Source organism: Parambassis ranga, chromosome 9 (assembly GCF_900634625.1).
Source record: "Parambassis ranga chromosome 9, fParRan2.1, whole genome shotgun sequence".
Lineage (NCBI taxonomy): Eukaryota > Metazoa > Chordata > Actinopteri > Ambassidae > Parambassis > Parambassis ranga.
The window spans coordinates 9,959,401-9,981,822 of NC_041030.1; the positions used below are offsets into that span (position 1 = coordinate 9,959,401).

At 43.2% G+C, this 22,422-nt stretch overlaps 1 protein-coding gene across 4 annotated transcripts in view; it reads left to right on the forward strand.

Moving 5' to 3' along the window:
* The window catches only part of arb2a (ARB2 cotranscriptional regulator A), a 126,235-nt gene that overhangs the window by 26,723 nt on the left and 77,090 nt on the right, over window positions 1–22,422 (forward strand). The gene's annotated exons all lie outside the window — the stretch shown is intronic.

Consider the following 22,422-nt stretch of genomic DNA (forward strand, 5'->3'; position numbering starts at 1 on the left):
GTGCTTTCAATAATGTTTGTACGATTGAGTGTTTTTGTGTCATAATCTACCATAATAAACTCCACGCTGTTTGTGTGTGCGCGTGTAGCAGATATTCCTTTTGGAACGCGTCGCTGTAATGTCAGGCCAAACACAGCCTTTATCCTTTAGCCCACCACATTAGGAGACAGTGGTGCATTGTCAGGAGAGCTGACCTAGAATAGTCCAATCACTCTACATTCAGCCCCCTGTCTGCCCTCTCCTGTGATCACCATGCTGCCAGTGCCGCAGTCTATACTGCGTGTATGTATGTGTGTGTGTGTATGTGACCCAGTTCAGTCACTGGTGTTGCCAGGCTTGCCCCTGGTGAGGGCACGGATGTTAGGGCACAAAACCCTCAGATGTGTGTGTTCTGTTTAAACACAGCTGGAGATTCCTTATGTCATCTGCGGTTGTGAAAAGGTATTCTTTACCTCCATATCTGCATTGTATTACTAACACAAACCTGCTTTCTGTCTGTCGCTGCTGTCTCTGAGTAAGTTTGCATATGGTTGGTCACATTTGCCATGTGTTGAAGAGGGAGCAGGCAGGTGTGTGTGAATATGCCAACAGAGTGATAGGGAGTTCACAGACACATGCACACACTTGCAAAAACACTGACTCGATGACGTGGCCGCTCAGTGAACTCTCTCAATTATCCAGAGCCTTTTCTTCTACACACCACCATCCCTCCATCCCTGCATCTTCCCACCTGCTCCCCATTGAGAGCCTGTGTGTGCAGACATACACTGCTGGGGGCATGCTTAACCTTTTTCCTGCTGTACAACACAAGGAGACAGACACACACATGTTCTTCTTCAAGTTGGGCTTCAATTAAAAAATCCACTTCACTTTTCCCCCCCGTCCTTTCTCCCTTCCTTCTTTCTTTCATTCCCTTCCTTTGCCTTCTTTTTGAAGTTAGCCCGGGGCCTCGCAGAGCCTCATCAACCCTTTGCCTTGGCTAGATTGCATACAGGTACCCTCTGTGGCTATTTCAAATGACTTAATTAGCTTCTGAGTGCAGTGGGTTGGTAGAAGCCTTCTCTTTTTTCTCTCTCTCTTCCTGTTCCTCCCTCTTTCTGTCTCAGTCTCTCTCTCTCTCTCTCTCCCCCTCTGTCTTCAGAGAGAAGGAAAATGATTGAGCCCATGTGACACGTTTAGTGCCTTGCCGTGTGGTTTCACTTTCTAGGTCATGCTCTGGCTGTGAAGCTGACTGCTTATTACCTTGTAGAATAAGACGACACCCGCTGGCATCCGTGCACACGCTCTTTCCTGTGCATGCATAAACATACATCCCTCATTTTATATTTAGTTTGATTGTCACTGCAAAATTTAGCTTTAGGCTGCATCCACCCACCATTGTGTGTAATTGATCTACTTTTCAATTATGCAATATTTATTAATCCTGTAGCCAAACAGCGCACGAGGCAGACAAGTGAAAATTTGGTTGCTCTTTGCCTTAGTTAGTTTGGCATATGTTTGTTTGTTTTGAAGGCTCAGAGACAGTTTTGTTATGTTGCGTCCCCAGGCGTGAATTCCCATACACACACACACACACACACACCAGTGATCAAGGTGTGTGCTGCTGCAGCTCAGATTGTTGCGGCGCCTGTGTTTTTTTTTTTGTCAGTGACAACAACGTCAAGGGCATGCCCCACTGCAGCACAAAAATTTCATGTTGTGTGGTGCATGACACACATGCACCACACACAGACACACACACACATTAAACGTTACACATGGGCACTGCACACACCAATAATCAAAATAGTGTGCCTTTTCAGCTCCTCTTCCTTGGGACATAAAGAAAAACAGAAACATGTCAGATGTTGCCATCTCTGTTGTCTTCTGTTGCTACTTGTGGCTTTAAATCTGCACCTGTCAGACGGCATACAGCAACATGAGTGGTATAGTCTAGTGAAATGTCATTTTCATGGGCAATCACAAACAATGTCAGAACTTTCGTCAGTGCTGATGGCCCTCGTACCTCTTTTAGCTACTGTCAACCATCAAGGTCTTGAAAGTTGTGAGGGGGGCTCTCCATAAAGCTTTATTGTAATGAAGTGCCTGACGAAAAGATATGACCACAAGGATGTGAACAGTGATGGTCATCAATGACTAAATGAGTTCTCTCGCCCCTCAGGGTGGACAAGATCTCTGGGGGTTTAAGAGAGCAATGCGCCTGTTAACTTCTGGCTCACTGGTCTAGCTATAGTTTGCTAGCTAGCTGCAGGCATGTGTTAAAAACCTGGGCCTGCTAAATTAAGTTTGGCTGTGTGCAGAGCCTGTGGCACCACACATGCACACACCAGAGCATGTGAACTCACAGCCGCTTCAAGTCAACCATTCACCCGTACTCATGCGCCCAAACACACGCGCATACACACACACTCCTACAGTCACTCTCCTATTACCCAGTCTTAATTGGCTACCTTCCGTCTTTCTCTCTTCCTCTCTTTCTCTCTTGGATAGGCCTACAGGCCTGTTGGCGCGCTGGCACACAGCAGCAGAGTTTGGGCATGCGAGCAGGTCTGGGGGCATGGAAGAAATTGGAGAGAGAGAAGCAATACAGATGGGTGCTAGGATGAGGCTTAGAGCACCACTGATAGATCAGAGAAGGTAAACTGTAGCTTTTCCTCAACAGAACAGAGTGATACAGAGTAAATAGTACAATACAGTATAGAAAATATGATATTTTCACCAACTCATATTTAAGTCACTTGTTAAAGCCACAGTTAGACAGTAGAGTAGAAGATGCCACTCTGCTTTTCCAGTAGCTGAGGAGTTGTCATGTGCTGTCAGCCAGCTTGTTCTCCATGTGCCTGTCACTGCTCTGGATAGGAGCTCTGGGTCCCAGCATCCTGCCAATTGGTGAACTGTGTGTGATTGTGTGGGTGCCTGTGTGTGTATATATATGTGCATGCTGCCCTCAGAGCACTTTGTTGATTCTGCTCTGCAGTGTCAGTGACACATTGAGCGGGTTCGGTGGGAGTCCCCTGGTTTCCCTCGTGCTGTGTTTACTCCATCTGTTTACTCCCCAAAAACACTCTCAAATCTATTACCCTTCCCTCTTTCTCTTTCTATTTCCCTTTTTCCCTCTATTTTTCACTCTCTGTCGATCTCTCTTATTTACTCCTGACTTCTCTTGACTTGTCGTTTCAAATCAGTAGTTATGTGGTAGTCAGGTGGCGTGCCTGTCGACAGCCAGTGCTTGTCTCTCCCTCAACAGGAGGTGGAATTGAGTCTCTCAGCCATCCAGCCAGCCATCTTTTTTGCTTGAAAAGCCAGAACACATTCTTTTCTTGGTCGGATATTTCACATCTGTGTTGATGATTAATAGAACAGATAAATGAGAGACTGTGATTAAAATGAAATTATCTCAATCAGAGGTTTGTAATGGTAAGTCTGCCAGAGATTAGTTTTAATCAATACATTTCTGATCAATAAAGTAGAGTGAATTTAGAAGTTGTCAAAAAAACTTGACTTTGGCTTGCGCAGAACCGGAAATGGAGTGACTGGACTTTGGTGATATGTTGTCAGAGGCAGTGAATGAGTAAATGATTTGTTGAGGAATATTGAAGTGCTTTCTTTTACAGACACATCTCAATCTTTCAAATAACATTTAATACATTACATTTAAATTTACATGGGGAAAAATGTTCCTCAGAACTATGAAATAATCGTTGACTTTTCCTTTCCACACAGCGTCACCATTGAAACAACTTCATTAAGCTGTGTGCTCATTATGCAATGTGTGGTACGGTTTTATAATGCCAGTCCTGAGTCTGTGCATGTGATGGTATGAAAATGATAGTTTACATACCCAGTGCCAAGGGCACCACCAAGGGCTCATGAATGAGAGATGAAAAGGAGAAGTGGAGCGGGGGAAGAAGCAAGAGAGATATCTGTTTTTTTTTCTCATCCCTGTGACCAGCTAATTAGCCTGCTACACTACCAAGCCTCAGCTGCAGGGACAGGGTTCAATAGTTCATCTATCTACCACTGAGCTACAATGGTGGTAAACCTGGATTACCTGCTCGACCGGCTACCAAACCCCAGTATTACAAGTACCTGTCTTGTTCAGCAAACTGGAAATCAGATCCGTCCAAAGAGCTGGCCAGGTGGATTTACATGAAAAGCTGTTGTTCTGAGGAGAAGCATGTAATATGCACACTTTTAAATGATGATTTGTTAACAGCTACTGTCATTAAAAATGAGAGGTTTTTAAAGGCTTTGTCCTAGATGAAACATTAAAGGTGACTAATGAGATAGACCATCAATCATTTTTTTGTTGTGGTGAACTAAAGGGTTAGAATAATAGCTCTTACCTTGACATTTGATATTTTCGAGTGTGGCCATTGGCTAAACCTGGCTACAGATCTTAATATTCACAAATAAAGCGTCAAGCAGATTTAAGCTTCCTATTGTGTGCAAGTGTGCATTTATATGCAGCTTAATTAACACACTGTTAGCTGCAAATGTGTATTAACACTATCCATACTATACCTGCATTATGAGTCTCCCCAAAGCCCATCATTAAATATCATGTGCAGAAGTAAAGATCATAACTGAATACAATGACAGTCGGAGGCTTTTGTAAGAAGAATAATTCTTGTATTTTCACACCTTCATTTTCAGCTATGGGCAATACACAGAGCAGGCTTGTGTGCAAGAGAGAGCCAAAGACCGAATTAGAATAACCACATAAAATATAAAAAGAAGACAACATATTTAAATTCCATCCCACCTTCTTTCCACCTCATCAATTATTAGTCTGGTATTAAAGGTGTAGCACACCTCATTGAATTCAACATGAGAACACAAAGCAGAAAAATACAAAAAAGTGTGAGCCTCTGTGAATTTTACACTCATGACTTTGTAATTAAGTTTTGTTGTTGTTGTTTTTGTTGTTGTTTTGGCAGTGAAAATGTGTGATCTTCTTATTAACGGTTACCTTCATCCAAATGTGTTTGTCTGTATTTGGGTTTTCTTCTTTGTGCTATCTTATTTGTGTTCCTGAACTAATCTGGTTGTGTGCCAGTTGTACCAGCGCTAGCTTCCCCTTGCTGGCAAAGCAGAGTATAGCAGAGTAGAGGGTCGAATTTGGCTAATGAAGTTGTCAGAGGCGTGTTGCGTCGAGGCTGATGGGAGGGCCTGCCAAGGCAGCCAATAGTGAGGCTGCGGCTGTGATCAGCCGAGCATGATGGGAGACCACCCTGCGCAGCAAGCGCTGAGGCCCGGCACAGCCCCCAGATCAAAGAGCTGGCCCTCTAATACAGCAGCAGCGCAAAAGATGCTGCAGCTTAACATAGACACACACAAGCAGAACTGTGTACACAAAGAATCAACAGAATGCACACATTTTTGCACACATTTGAAGTAACTTACGGCATCATGCACAGACTGACAAAGAAAATGAAAATGGAGAAAGAGTAAAGGAAAATAAAAAAAAAATGTCTTAATTATGCGCGGCTATCTGTAGCCGTTCAGTCACTTCTTTAGCCTCTTCTGCACTCTTTATCAGCAGTTCTGTTTCCCTCTTCCAAGTCATGCCTCTCTCTTCTCTGCGTCCTTATCATGTCTTTCTCTTTGTTGCCCTTCCTTAGTTAAGATATCTCATTAATAACCGCTCCTCTTGCCTGCCTCCTGTTAGCCTCCAGTGTTAGCTCGCTGCTTGCTCTCTCGCCCCGCCACCTCTGTCTTTCCTCCCTTTCCACTCCTCTGCTCTCTGCTCTCTGCTCTGCCCAGGGTTCTTGTTTGAAATTCAAGAGTGGTGCAGTGAGACTGCAATAACCTACATACAGATCCCTCTCCCTCATTCTTATTTTCTCTCTCTCCGTCTCTCATTTAGTCCACCGTTTTCCTTTTTGACCACTAATATCATTCACTTTTGAACTAAATTTTTAATTTACACAGATTGTTATATGTATAGAATAATGTAAATTTAACTGTTAGCTTTATTATGCTTCATCTATCTACAAACATCAGAAAGAAATGAGGGCTTTCTCTTGGTGTCTTGTTATCTCTGATAATTTCTAAAGTGCTGATGCGTCCTACCTTCAACTTGCCTTGTTCCTCTTTCAGCATCACCCTGCTGTGTGTCTCAGTAGCTATGTGAGCAAGTGTGTGTGTGTGTGTGTTTGCAAGTGTGTGATGCTGGAGGTGCAACTCCTGTTTGTCCCGCTGACTCCTCGGTGAACTCCTCTCCTGCAGATTAAAATAAAGACAGGATGAGGAGGAGGCCAGATGAGAGGAACAAAGTTTGTGTGTGTGGAAAGTGTGTGTATGAGACATGTGAATGCGCATATGTGTGTATGTCCACATGAATGTGTGTAGTTAGTGTGAAGTTTTTTTGCGCTTTTCTTGTCTATGAAGGTGGCATATGTTGGCAGTGGGTGGCAGTGCAGGAAAAGCAAGCTGGCTTGCTGGTGGGGAACCTGAGTCAGAGCATTCAGGGGGAAAAAAACTGCACCCCTTATGGTGTGTGTGGTGCAATGATGTTCATCATCCCCTTTTAGTTGCCCTTTAGTGACAACAGAGGCATATACTATTGTTCTCTGGTTGACTCACTTCTAATAAGCTGATTAATACCAGTTTAGAAAATGTTATTGATTAACAGGTACAAAAGCCTTAGGAAAGCCTTAGAGATGCTTATTCACTTGCTCACATTTGTCCGTTTAATGTCCAGGAATTAAAAACACTACCGTACTAAAAGTACTTCTACAGATGTGGCAAATTTAAATATTCATGCTTAACTTCGCAGCAAGCTCCTCAGAGTTACTTAAATTGGGTGAGTTAAAGGTTCAAAGCTTGGGGCAGTGTACGTTTTGTAGCCAGGGAGTTGCTGAAAAATGAAAACCAAAGAGAAAATTATTATTTGGCATGGATCTACACATAGGGTCAGAACATGGGTTTAAATGCAGCAATGCTAGCTCTCCAAAGGGGGTGTGTGTTTGAAAAAAAGGTGGAGGAAGAAGGGCAGATATACTAATGGCACACCACGCTTCTCTTCTCTTCTTCTGTCCTGAATAATCATGATCCTGAGCTGATGGGATGCTGCTTCAAAAAGATGAGAGTATGCATGAACTGTGAATGAACTGGAACCTGCGTATGAACTACGGCAGACTGGTAGCCCAGCCCAGCAGCTATCCCCATTCCCCAGCCGGGTAATACCAAAACTAGATTGATGCTAATATCAGGGCAGGAGGAGGAGGAGGAGGAGGAGGAGGAGGGTGGGGTTATATGCTTTATATTCTTAAATGCATGCACACGTATGTCTGTGTCAGATTCATGTTAATTGAATCAAAAATAATAATAACATTCTTTTATGTGCATTTGGCATTTTATATATAGAGAGATAGAAACAGAGAGGGGTAAAAAGAGAGAGATACGGTTGGACTGGGTTGGCAGGTGAGCAGACGTTTGCTCCAGGCTGCTATGCTACCTTTTGATTCAACAAGCTTTGTGGAGCAGACGTGATTTTCCACTCTCTTTTTTCCTCTCTCCATCTCTCCATCCCTCTCTCTCTAAAATTGTCACTGTCTGCATGTAATCTCTTTGCAGCTTTTATCATTTCCCTGCCTCAGATCTTGCCTTTCTTATGGTTGTGTTTTTCTCAGTAATTTGAAACTTGAGCGACAGATAGGACAGATGTGTGTGAAGTGCAGTGAATGCTGTACCGCAACAGACAGATAGGTGGCAGTATACTGTCAGGCTAGATCAGTCTGCTCCCGTATCTATCTATCTATCTATCTATCTATCTATCTATCTATCTATCTATCTATCTATCTATCTATCTATCTATCTATCTATCTATCTATCTATTTTCCCTGAGCTCTACTCATTTCTCCCCTGTGGCAGCTACTATACTTGCTTAAATTCTAAAATGAAGTGATGCTGGACACTTGTTAGCGTAGACGTGTCTATTCTTTCCTCTGTGTCAGATGTAGGGTCTATAAAAGAGCAGGTAGATAAGAAATTCTCCTACTGCATACCATCTGAGACTGAGTACCATCAACTTTGAAAGGATGTGAGCAGATAAATGCAGACACACACATATACACACACACTGTTTGCCCAGATCAATGCTGTGGCTCTGAGGGACTAGAGGAAGATCAGGCACACAGAGCCTATGGAAATAGATGGCTTTGTCATCGAAACACCCACCACTCCTCCCAGGAGATGCACTATTGTGGTCATATCCTCAACTCTCAGACTTTCTTCTCCTCCTCTTCAATCCTCTTGTTCTCTAACCTGCATCTGACACACAAAAATGCACACACACACACAAACAGGCGAAGCTCTCTTCTCCTGTCTTGTGTTGAAAGTGGATTTCTGCCTAACCAGCCCATCCTCCACATTTACTTTTTCTTATAAAATAAATCTTTTTATTTTTAAATCTCAGTAAATGTTAATGGGCAGAAATCTGCCCATGTTAACTCGTATCTGTCTGTCAGACAGTCCCCTGTTTCCCTGCTTTTGATTTATACTTGTTTGCACAGAATTCTCAGTGGTTGGTTTGACAGGTTTACTGGACATTGGCAGAATGTCATTTCTGCTGTCTGTGTCTGTCTGTGGTAATGTGGTAAACTTAAAGTGTCATAGATCTGCTTCATAAGCTTCATAGGCAGATCATGAGCAATTGTTTTTTTGTTGGGCGTGATTGGATTGGAGGGAGTGTCCCTCCCCTCATCAGGTGGCTAGGTTTTAAATCAGGTGGTGGTGGTACTGTTAGAGCACAACGTGGGGACTCCCCTGTTTCATTTCCCTCCTTCTCAGGAGTATTAGTTTAGTGAAGTGAACAGGTCCTATGCTTCCTATGCTAGCACACATGCTGGTAATTGTAAACGCACACAGCAGCTTCCTATCCAGTACTGTGGTTTCAAGCTGAGATAACTTTACAATAGGTATTTGAGCTTGTCAAGATGAAGATGTTACTTCTATCCTATATTATTTGCAATTATGTGTTTTTCAGTATGTATCTGTTTTTAATTAAAGTAGGTGTTGAGCCATATTTGTGCGCTATTTCTCCTCATGTCTCCCCCTCCTTTCCATTTCCCCCATTCCCACACCTGAGAGTTGAGCGTCTGCCTTGCCCAAGTTGACCACATGTTCGCAGGGTCAGCCAGAGTAGCTGGGACGAGAGCCAGCCTGCTGAGAGCCAGGGCCAGGGCAGGGCGACGTTGGGTTTGACCAACAGCAAGACCTGGAGTGTGGGCAGAGTGAGATGGAGGTGGGGGCGGGACTGCAAAAGCTTGCATCCTGCAGATTAGACTGATACACCATCTACACACACAGGATGGGCTTTTCAACATACCACTAACCTGGCCATGACTCCCTGATCTAGGGAAGTGCGTATGCGTAGTGTGTGTGTGTCAGAAAGAGCCATGTACATTTTTTATTTTTTTTTGGAATGGGTAATGGCAGCGTAAACTTTTCACCCCACTTTCCCATGTGATCTGACTAAAACTGCATTCCAGAGAAAACGCATGCGCCCTGCACCTGCGTGAACATGTGTGTGTGTGTTCAGCTGTGTGTTTCTGTGCTAATAGCAATGAGAGTGGTGGACTGTGGATTACATCGAGTTCAGACAATTATCTTCCCACCAGTCAATTCAAGGTCAGATTTTTTTTTTGCCAGTAAATATGCGTCAGTCTCAATGAAAACACTGTTGCAACACTTCAGTGTGTGTTGTTTTTTTTGTTACTCAAAAATGTTTGGTTTACATGTTGTTCTGTTTTTTTTGTAATGGCTTATATCATGTATATTTTATAGAAGGAGTAGCAGCAATAATGTGTTCTATGCCTAATAACTCTGGCAAATGAATGAGGCCTGATGTTGGAAGCATATTTAATAGGCACTGCGCGTGCACGTGTGTGTGTGTGCGGGCTCAGTCTTTAGCAGTGTGCCACGTCTCAAGCCCCTTATTCTTGGATAATTGTGCTGCAAGTCCTCAGCCTCCCCTTTAGCCCGAAAACGAAGCTCATTGCGGCCCCCTAAGAGCCCACCCCCCCACCCCTTACCCCCACACGGCAGAGAAAAAAAAAATCCCAAGTTGTCCTTGTGCATAAAAGTAGATTCTACTCTCCAACACCTTTTCAAATTAATATTTGTGATGGGCGCCATTCTGCCAGCCCCAGTTTCTGTTCCCCGCCTTTGTTCCTGCGTTTGATGTAATGGAGGCAAGGACAAAGAGGAGAGCAGGCAGAGTGTGTGAAAATGGTAGTTAAGTGGGCTTAAGGGCTCCTTCAGTACCTACTGAAAGGCCTGGACCCTGAATAGGACCCTCGCACTGCTAAGCTGTAGTGCAGTAAACAAGACAGGTCCAGCACAAAGGTGCGTCTCAAATGAGCACAGACACCCTCCTCCTTTTTTTTCTCCCTCACCATGTCTCACCCCAACCTCCCACCCGACTCTGACATCTGGCCAATCCCAAGATCAGTCTGAGTCCTCACTCATCCCCTCCCCTTTCATTCTCCCTTCATTTTTTGCTCTCCTTCATATCTTTTCTCTTGTTCTTTAGTGTTTCTCCTCACTTGTCTCCTGGTGCCTGTGTGTTTGTGTTTTGTTGTACCGGTCCTGGCTGGACAGCTTGCTCCCCCTAGCCAGCCTGTGTCCCCAGTGCTTGGGCGGTTCGGCTCTTTTGTTTAGTTAATTGCAATGAGTATAATGTACTAGTCTCTCGGAGGTCCACGAAAGACAATTAGACAATCCCAAGAATTTAATGAGACACCACCAGCCCCAATCCCCCATCCTCTGCTTTGAGAAACACCCTGCTCTCCATTGGCACCGACTGTGATGTAGTGAGGAGGGGGTTGTGATGCAGGTCGCCTGTCTGTGTCTGTTTGTGTGTTTACCAGATTGTTGGTCTGCCCATCAGAGAAATCATCAGAGAGAGAAAAAACAGAGATAAAAAACAAAGAGAAAAAAACCCACAACAATATATATAAAGTATTCAGTCTAGATTTAAAATCTACACATATGTGGCAAATTCCCAAGCTTATCACACTAAGGAATTCTCATCTGAAGAATTCTTCCTGCTGGACAGCACAGACTTCCTGGGAATATCCCTGTAATTATTAAGAGCGATTATCCTGCTCACCCAGTGAAGGGACAGAGCACTTGACAGTGTCATCCCCTAAAGGAAGAGGGATGGCTGAGGGGGGCCTGGGTGATGGACGAAACCCTGGGTGGCCTAGAAAGGACTTCTCCACACTCCTGTCTTTGGGTCTTACTCTGTCTTTTTTCTGTCTTTATTATTTCTCCCTTGGCGTTCTCTTTCTCTGTCTCTTTATCTGTTACATATTCCATCATCAACTCTTAAAACCTCTCTCTGGAACATACCAAGATAAAGCTAACCCTAAAACAGTAGAAATATTTAAAAGTGATTCATTACATCTCTGTTCACCTCACGTTGAGATTAATTAATAATATCACACTGACAATGTCAAGTGCCTATAATTCACAACCTTAAAACCTCCAGTTGTACCACGTCACGGAGGAAAGCTTTTTTCTCTTTCTTATATTCCTTTTGTTTTCCTCTCCTCCATTCTTTCCTCTCATTCTGTCATTCCTGTGCTTTTTTTCTCCCTGGCTAATCATGGTGTTACAACAAAAGACGGGGCTCCATTATTGCATGTGTCCGTCCCAGAAGAAAGGAAATGAGAACGGGACAGAGGGTGGCCGTGGCCTGACACCGCACTATTAATCTTCCAGTAAAGCCTTGTCAGGCAGAAACGGACACAAATGGATCACTCCCATTAACTGGGAGAGTGTAGGTAAGGGCTTTAACAAGCGTTTACCAGAGTCCATTTTCTCACTAATGAAGAGGGGGAATACGCGACCTCCCAGCCAAACCTGCCAGACCGCACTTAAAAGTCTGGATGGAGGAGAAAAGCGGGGGGTGGAAGAAGAGCGAAAGAGGATAGAAGACATGAGAATGTGTGAGCATGGATATAAAGGTATCCTCCCAGTGTTGACATGTTGTATCAAGCATGGTGAGAGGTTAAGTCTTAGGCCACCTCTGTATTCACTCACTATATGCCAGAGAAAGGACTTTGCCATAGGGCAGCCATGTTTTTGGCTTTGCGAAATAACTTTTAAAGATGCCTGGATGTTTTTATCTATCACCATCCTGCTAGTATGGCCTCAGAAAACATGTGAACAGCCACATGTAGCCACAGTCAGTTCATACTGTTTAACCTGTGTATTTTTTTTTCTTCCTTCCAGTCTCTGTGATAGATACACACAAAAGGGCGCACAGTTGTCGCATTCTTTGACACCCGAATCTTTGGAGAAATACATAGCGCCACTAAAGTATGGTGACATCTCATACAGTGCAGGATTTGCATTTATGTGCTATGTTTTAAACATGTGTCTGACATCCTCTCGAGCTGTCATGTCTGTGGACAGAGTTCTGTCCTCACAGTCCTGAAACCTGCTGGCACTGGGATGGCATGGCTCTGAGGGATGTCTCAACCACGACCACATTCCCAGAGGGGGTGGTGGTGGTGGTGGTTTTGTGTATATGTGTGTGTGGAGACTTGCACGTTGAATTTCTAATACACGCTGTCCCTTTTCCCTTGACACAAGTTGGATGGGCAAGTGATGGTTTTTGAAAAGCCACATGATAATAAGAGATGTGCTGGAAATATATCAAGGATCAAGCTGCGGTGGCACAGTGTAATTCATCACCGCCCCTCCAGATGTCAAACTGTTTTAGTTTAAGTCAGTGAACATGCAAACAGATAATTAAATAATCACAGAATTCCAGTTGAAAAAAGCTGTGCTTCTATTTTTTTATATTCAATCACAGTGTCTCTATTCAAAATAATGTCCATGCATGACATCCCTCCCCATTCACAACAGCCACATGTGAAACCCTCTGGATAGATTAGTTGTCCATCAAATTGTTGTTAAAGTCGTGATATCACTAGACGAATGCATTTGTTGTTTTCCTCTGTGTCAAGCGGTAGTAGCAACAGTAGGAGCAGTTTCCTGACCATGGTGAGATCAGTGGAACTAGTGTCATTAAGGAGATAGCGACATACACTGACCCAAGTGATACCAGAGTTTGAGCAGGAGTAGGAGAGGAAGAGAAACATGGGCAAGCCTGTTTGTCTGTTATCGCCGGCTTTGTGTTCGACGGGCTCCCGGGGGAAACTGCGAGACGAGAGGAAGACTTCACCTTCCTCCTCCCAGACACCACTCCGCCCCGTCTTTCCTAGCACTCCCGCGCCGCAGCAACCATCCCCTTCCGTACTCCCCCCCCACACCCCAAACATTTTTAATTATATCTTCTCCCAAGTAGTGCGGCTCAGTAACCAAGGAGCTGACATTGATGCATGTGCTGATAAATCCGCAAACACTGGAAACAAGATTAACAAAGATTTTGAGGAAAGGGTGACAGCTAATTTTGCGCAATGGTCGGTGCCTCATTCAAGAGTGATGTTTTTGATAGAGCCAGCCACGCCTGAGAATTCATGCTTGACGCAGGGGAGGGGGGGGGGACTTCAACATAGTGCAATGAGTTCCGCGGCATTTGCACTTTTTAAATTGTTCCTTTTTCTTTAATCTTGTCCTCTCTTTGTATTTGTTTGTCCCAGTATTTCATCACCTCATTTCCAAAGTTGACATAACACATTTTACTATATTACTATTGTTACATACATTACCTATGCATGATGAAACCTTGGCCACGAACCATGAGGACAGTGTCTTCTTTTAGCTGTTTTGTCTGTCTGTGGGCATTTATTCGCTTGTATGTGCCCGTCTAATCACTGCGATCTAATCAGCAGTGTGTATTGTGGAGTCGGTGACATGCCACTCTAGGCCCGTGGTCCTGTCTCTGAACTGACTCTCAACCCACTGAGACACCGATACACACTCCTCTGAGAAAGATATCAGTCTGCCTCATCACCTACACACACACACACACACACACACACACACACACACACACACACACACATACTAGGAAGGAGAACAAGATAACAATCATACTTCCACAGCTGATTCCCTATTTTCTCATCGAAGAAGCCGCACCACCCTACCTCCTTCTTTTCTCTTTCTTCTCTCTGCAGCCAATTTCAGGTCTATACAGTAGAAACATCTTGCAGATTTCTTTTGTTCTTTTTTCATGCCTCTTTTCCCTTTTCTCTTTCTTTTTTTTTACCTCTTCGACTGATGTCTCCCTTCTCAGAATCGCCTCCCCTTGTCTTCATATGTAGGCAGCTGACAGCTTCTTTCACTTTTCTTTGTCAATTTCTTCTTCTTCTCTCTCACTCTCTTTCTCTGTCTCTCTAGCTCTCTTTTTCATCTGCGCCCCCCTTCTCCTCCTCCATCTGCTTTCGCTTTTGTTTGCCTGGCCCCTCTCCCATCCCAACTTGATAATGAGGAATGCGGTGTGACCCTGACCTCCATCGGCCCTGCAGCCACCTCCGACCCCTCCAGGTGACCTCCGGTCGCTGTTTTGACAGCTTGATTAATTACCCAGTGTTATGATTTATGAGAAAAGCTGTATGTAAAAATAATAGACAACAGGTGGTCTTGAAAAAAGTAGTAGATTTGAAAGGGGCTTCTAGTGAAGATTGTGGTGGCGGTGGGGTTGAGGGTGGTCTGTGTGTGCATATGTCTGTGTGTGAGAAAGAGCTGGGGTGTAAGAGGATGTGTACGTTTTCTGTGGTTAATTGCTTTCAACCATTTTTGAAGGCTACATCAGGTTAATAAGAAAATGTCTATTGCTCCATGCTTGGTTTCCTTAGTCGCCACAGCAAGAATTTCCCTGCGTGTATTTGGCTGTATGGCGAGGGGATGAAGGGGATTCCAACACACATGCGTAGCCCCATGTGTGTGCTGTGAAGCATAAACCCAACCATGTGGTAATGACACTATGGAAAATGTGCTGGAACACACAGACATACATGCACACACACACAGACACACATAGATTCGTTATGTTCTCCGCCACCTCTTTTCTAGGTTACATACTGTGAAAATAAGCAGAGTAAATGGCAGGACAGACCAGCCATAGTGTTTACCCTTCACACTTCAAACACAGCTTGTGATTGGCTGTGGCGACCTCCCCTGACTCATGAACCTGTGGTGCAGCTCCACTTAGTGAGAGGTCAGACTCTCAGATGGTTGGAGTGTACCTGCGTTTGAGTCTGAGTGTTAATATTATGGCCTTCAGATTTATTGCTGATTGTAGCCAGTTTACACTGTGCAATATCCCTGTAAATAGATATGAATATTTTACACACATAAGATAAGCAAGTTTTATCTCATGAAAGGGCACGCTTAACATGAAATATCACACACACCTCACCTTGCTGTGGTGAGCAACATCAGCAGGACCACCAGTTCTCTCTGTGGCTGTCCCTCCTAGGTCATAATAACAGGGCAGGGGTGAAGGGACTCCTCTTTGACCTTTGGCCCACTGAGGTCAGAGTGGTCCTGTGATGTTCAGTATGATTAATATGCTAGGCCCAACAGCTAGTCTCATTACTCACCAACACACAGCCGATTACCGGCAGATGACACATAGCGCAGCACACCTACACATTTCAGCTGCATGTTTCGAATTTGGAATTTTCATGACCTTAACATTATGTACATGCTTCATTACATCTATTCAACTGCAATGGGAAGTTATTTTTATTTTACCAGACAGATGTACTGTTATATTTTTTCTTTGTAATTTACCATGGCATACACACATGCTTGTGTATTATTTTACCATGGTCTGTGTATGAGCATGCATGCATACATGTGCTACATGTGTCTACAATGTTTAGATGTGTCCTGCCACTGACCCTGGCTGTCTCAGTCTGTACATATGGCCATGCGTCTCGCACCCACTGTGCACGCGTGTGTGTTCCTGTATCAATGCACTAACTACCTGTCCAGATGGTGAAGGAGAAACATTCATCGACAGCACTCTTTAGGAAATTACATGGTGGTGGAATTTCTTTGCTAACACCCACATTTGGATCATTTAATGCCACTGCTACCATTATGACTAGTTTTTTTTCATTATATTTTGCATAGCAGCAAAATACTTGTTTTCTACACATTATAATTAGCTTTATATAGTTATCTAGTGATATAGTCCTTCTTTTATTTCTGTGCTTACAGAATTCAGGCTTTGTCTTGTGTGTGCTTTTATTAGTGGCCTTCAGGACAGGGTTGCTCCAGGGACACCTCCACTCTTCCTGTCTTCCCTCTTTTTTGTTGCTTCCCCACTCTTTCCTCTCTGCTCACCTCTCCCCCTGATTTATACATTAAATAGTTAGGCGGGAGGATAGGGAGGCACCTATCATTCCATGATCTATATCTCTCTGTGCCCTCATTAAAAATACATGTGTATGCTTAGGGGAGACAATATAGAATATATAAATCAAAATGCTAACGGCATCACAGTAAGCCTGCTGTATTTATTTCCCCATAGCTTTCCTTCCGTGGGCTGAGGACCTTTGCGTGTTACTGTATTTCCTTCACTGTGGCAAGCATGTTTAAAGCTCTTATATTAAAGTATACTAGAAATATTGTTAATTTGTTATGCAACTAAATTTATAATCTCACTAAATTTTTTCCTCACATCAAACTTTTTGTATTTGGGGAACTGCAAAGTGCTTTTGGAGCTGATTTGGTGAGACAGGTCTAAAAATTCTGTCGTGAGTTTACATTCACAGTTGTGTCTGGGCCAATGTCATGTTCTTCTGTATAAAAAAAGACAAGGAAGGAAAGAAAAAAGTTGACAAATGACTTGTGTAACATTTACTTGCAACAATCGATAGCTCTGACAATTTCCACCTGGACGGTGATTAATGTTACATCCACCCCCAATCTAGCAACACCCCCCCTCCCCCAAACCCTGCACCTCCCTCTGTGTGCGTGTCGTGCTGAGAGCAGATGAAGCTAGGCCTCCGAACTGTGCGTGTGCGTCTCAGCGTTTGTGTGTATTTTTTTTATGTGGCTGTGTTGCTCTGATCAGCCATTTGAGCATGGGTAGTGGTGGCTGAGCAAATTCACAGCCGTTAAGTATGGTAAAGAACTGACACATAAACTGGCTTTGGCATTTCAGTCAGTGCGTTACTCAACAATGTCTGTTTGAGTGTTTTATGTCTATTCTTTCACAGAGGTGCTGAAAATAGTCAGGTCGGGAGCAGCGAGACAGGAATGGAAAGTGAAACGGAGAGAAAGAAATGTAAATGTGAGCATGAAAAGAAGCTGAGGCATGAGGGATCAGAAGATGTACTATTCTCTTCACTTCCTCCACCCCACTGCTCCACTTTGAACTCATTTATAAATATTCAACTCCACATATAAACAATATCCAAATGAGCCCAGACATCCAAGCCAAGGTTAAAATCTCTGCTGCTTATTACAGACACTACTTGACTAGCTCAAAAGGTTACCTTCTTATTCTGACCTAAACTAGTTGTGCTCATTAAGATCAAGAAAAAGATAATCATTAACCACAGAGTTATTTACTTTGGCAAATTACCACATGACTACATTAGAAAAAGCAAACACCGATGAGAGGCTTTGAACTTAAAGTGAAAAGTTGAATTTAGAGGAACTTAATTAAATGTGTACTCTTTATGAGAGGAGAAGCCCGGGCAGTGGGTGATTTGTTCGAAATTACCTCAGAGGGCAGATGGTGAGATGAAACCCCAGTTTGTCTTACTTTTTTTTCTGTAAACATTTGTGTTGGCTCTTTGGTTGATTGCTTAAACATACAGGGATGTGGGGTTAAATAGAGGGTACAAAAGAATCACATGAATCTTATAGATCTTGTATCGTCATTTCTGAGAATAGTTGAAGCACATCTTAGCTTATGATGTAATGTTAAACTGTTAAATAATTTATACTTAGCTGCATTTTGGTTTTCTGCAGCAAATTCCTCACCTGGCCCCCTGGTTATTGCTAGTTAAAGAGAGCATGATTGATTTTGGCTGACAGGCTAATGACAGTCCCGTCTCATCCCCAGTCTCATCACCTCTAAGATCCACATGTCTTTTCATAGCCCCTGTGGTACAGTAAGGACTCTCCCACTCTCTCAGTAAAACATAGCTGTGTGTTTGGTGGGTATAGGGTGGGGGGTAGGGGGGTCTCAGACTGGCGCTGTGTTAAAATGAGAAAGGGGGCACCGTGACTTAATCTGACAGTACTGTGCGAAGTGTGTGGTATCTCAGCCTCAGGGAGAGGGGGAGTGGGAAAGAAGAGAGGGAAAGAGAGAAAAATAAGGGGATCCAATGGATAAAGGGGCCCTGCATGTGAGGCTAGCTCACATAGAGACTGAGACAGACAAGGTCACGCAGAGCAGGGTGGCCCTGACAGAGAGGGAGAGAGAGTCTACTGCCTTCATACTTCTGTATTGAGCAGCAGTCTGTGTTTTTTTTTCTGCCTTCCTTCTCCTAGTTTTACTTGTATTTGTTGTCAGCAACTAGTAAATCAAATGGGAACAAATTGCGACGGCAAGGCTTTGCTTGTGTTTAACGTAGCCTTTATACTCAGCCAGGCATTGTGCGTCGTTCAGATCTCAGAACCTAACGGTGGCCTGCAGATATCCCTCCCCTCGCCCTCCTCTCGCTTGGTATGCCCTTTCCCTCCTGTCAGTCAAGCCTGAGTAGCGAATCCGGAGCTGCGTAATGCTAAAACAAGGAAGTGGAGCAACGGCCGCTCAGAAACGGGAGAGCCACTGACCAGATGGAATAATCTGAGAGCCGATTTCAATGAGCACCTATAGATTGATTTAAAATACATTTACAGGGATACTGTAATGGCATTAAAATACAATAAATGAGAAGACTGTACGTGCTCCTATTGAGCAAACAGCACCCATACAACACATATAACCTCCAATTCACAAGACCATACCATCCACTTTCCTCACTGCATGCACCCGTGACCGCTATCAGCCATGCTTTGTACCTGTCAAGTGTCTGTCCTTTTCCTTGTGCCCAAAGCCCTGCTCACTACATGAGAGCTCTCACATCAAAGCTTCGCAGAGCTCCGCACGCACAGATGAAACACCCTCTCATTCCAGCCGCCTCTGTCCCCGCTCCTGCACATTAGACACATTTCATTTCATTACAACGCCACTGGAAAAATAGAGGTGCTGCTGTCTTAAAGGGACACCTTATTTACTCTCACTCACACTTGTGGACTCACACATGTGAAAACGACACACATTTCTTTTTTTTTCTTTTTTACATAAAATGACTAGAGGGGAAAAGTTCTAGAACTGGACAGCAGTAATATTTTACCATCAGTCCTAACATTCTGTAATAACAAATCATAAATGATGCTCAATATTACAATATTTATACTATAGCTGTGTTAATACCCTGCAGTAAGGAGTATTTCAGATTGCTGCACACACAGAGAAGATGGAAGACGGGTTTCGTCGGTGATGATGAGACAAACCCTGGTTTCCGTAGCAGCGGCAGCCTTTGTTGTGCTATCTGGTTTGGGACAGGCTAACAAAGGAGAGCTAAGGAGCGTCCAGAGCACGGTGATGGGGGTCAGGGTGACCCTCTTGACCGCTGGCCCCAGGGCAGGCACTCAGTGTGGTGGTGGCACAGGGGCACCCACAGGGCATGGGAAGAGACTTAGCCTGTATGCTACAGCAAAAAGACAAGACTGACCTAACGCTAGAGGACTGTGTGTGTCTTTTTTTTTTTATTTGAGACAGTGTGTATAGGACAAAGGCGTTGACCCAGTGTTCGCAATGTGTGTGAAAGATTTAGCAGTATAAAAAGCAGGGTGACCTAAAGTTTGCAGTGTGCATTTGTGTAAGATTCAGACTTTGACAGCACATCACCACACAAAGATCAGATTTAGCTGATTTAGTCACAGGCACAAAGACTGAAACGACTTAACTCTAGAAGAGTATACTGCTGAGTATACTGTGTTCGCTGTCACACAGATGAGGATGAACACTGGTTTGCTGGGAGAAATTGTTAAAGACGTTATGTTGTTACATTTATATTTATCTGTTTTGCCTCTAAATATTAAAAAAAAACTTTTTTTAAATAAACATTGTATATTTTCTAGTCTGCAATGTCCAATTTAACAATCACTGCAATAATAGTAATAGATTATGATAATATTTTAGATTTTATTTATTTTTTACTTGAGAAAAGACAGAGTTGTTTGTACATACACTCCAGAAACAGAATTGTGTATTTTGCTGATGGAGGGAAGAATAGGAAGAGGAAATGAGTGGACAGGCAGAGCACTGTTATCCTGACACCAAAGCAGACCTCTCAGTGTTCAAATGAATGATGGTTTCCGACACAGAGGTGAACCCAGCAGCCCTGCTCCTTCAGTCTGAGAACGGCAACGACACTGGTTGCCTTTACAGCGATGTTCTTCTGGGTGACTGGACTGCTGAAAGGGTTAGCACTGTTAGGTGTGTTAGGCTCTCCAAAGCAAAGGCTACAGGCCACTCGGGGTTAGCATAAGGACGCTACAGGCTAGGAACCGGACCACTTGAGGTTAGCATTAGTGTGCTTAAGGCCAGGAAGGGTTATTGACCAGTAATGGTAGGGGTAAGAGGACTGAAGACTAAACATGGTTACAGGCCATAGGGTTCAGATTAGAACACGTGTTGTTAAGCCATTTACTTTTGGCCTTGTGAACCAGGATTAGGAAAAATACAGAGACATGATGGTGGTCTGAAATGCAGGCAGCTCCTATCTGATTTTAGATAGACAGATTGATAGACATTCTAAAGTCACAAATTAACCCTTTCATTATTAAGTTTTTTTGTATTTTATTGGGTATTCCTAATAAAGTGCTCTGTGAGAGTATACACATTATTTCACAGTTTTGATTTATGACATTGCCATAAGATGAACTGGCCATGTCAGTTATTTTATCAGGCTACCACCAGTGGGCAGTGGCACAAAGCTGGTGTGTTTCGAGCTATACTATACTATCTCTCCTTCCTTCTCTATCTGTCTTTGTCTTATCATTTTACTATCCATCTGCATCTCACTGTCTCCCTCTGTCTCTTCTACCCTCAGCTGCCTCTGTTTCATCTGGCGATTCATCTGTCTGAAGGTGTGTTGTGTGTCTCTGAACTTCTGTATTTGTGTGCAGATGTCTCTGTGATGTCTGAATTAAGTCTTGCTAATAGATCCTCATCCATTACCTCTCGCTTCATTTCTGCTATACACACATGTATAGACATGCAAACTGATGAAAATCCAGCATTGCAAACATCGTCCTTGAACTGGCATACAAACTATCATGTGTGTTGTTTTTCTCTATTTAAGTTTTAAATCACTTTCTAAATTACTATTAGAATTGCTTTGCCTTTGAGTAAAACACAATAATAATGTAATTTTCATAGAAACACCAAGATGTTGTGGAAAATCCTTCAAAGCTGATATAGTCATGGATAAGTTTATGTTTCATATTTTACCTTAATATATTATATTATAATTAGCATTTTAATTCCAATTTTCTTCTCATTTAAAAAAAAAGATTAAGTTAATTATCCTTATCTTAAGATTTACATTACAAATATGTATAGAGGAATGAGATCCTTTTGAAGGGGGTGAGCATAAGAGTAATTTTATAATCTGAATAAGTGAGAAAGCACCATTTTATCCTAAGTGTCATTTTGCCATTGTCAACACACGGCAGGTGCTAAGGGAAAGGGTGTGTGGCAGGTTTGATGTCGATAGGCACAGGAGGGACACACACATGCACGCTCCGTCAACGGAAGACAAGTACATTGTGTTAACACTTATTAAGGAAGAGAAGACGTGCTTCTCTGAGAAGGCAGTGTGTATGTGTGGCGATTTGCAGAGGAAACTGAGCAATGGATGGTGCTTCTCTTAACTCCCTCTCAAAAATCCTAAAGGTCTTTTTGTCAGCACTGATATCTTGGGTTTGTGAGTGTGTGTGCCCATAAGTTTGAGTCTTGGGGGGTGTGTGTGTATGTGTATTCACAATGGGGGTTGTGTGTGTAAAAACACAGCCAAAGTGAAACAGGAATCCATCCATTTCCTGCTTTAGTTTCAGAGTGCTTAGGACAATAAACACAGTTAATTAAAATGGCTTCAAAGTTGAAGAAGTCACTAGGCTACGAGAAAACTTCCTTTGCTCCACAATACACTTCCTCTAACCACTTGGCTTTTCTTGTGTTTTCTTTCTTTTATCATTTTTGACATGTATGTTAATCTAAATATTTTAATGCAAAAAAACATTTTTTTTACATTTTATCCAGACTTTTAACTGTAGTGCTGTTTTTAAGTCTGACACACACACACAAGCACGTGCACATGCACACAGACATGTATGCATTTGCAGCTAACTCTTTTGCTGAGTGATGGTAGGATCGATTTGGTTTGGTATTAAGTGACACATGGCCTTTGGAGTCACTAA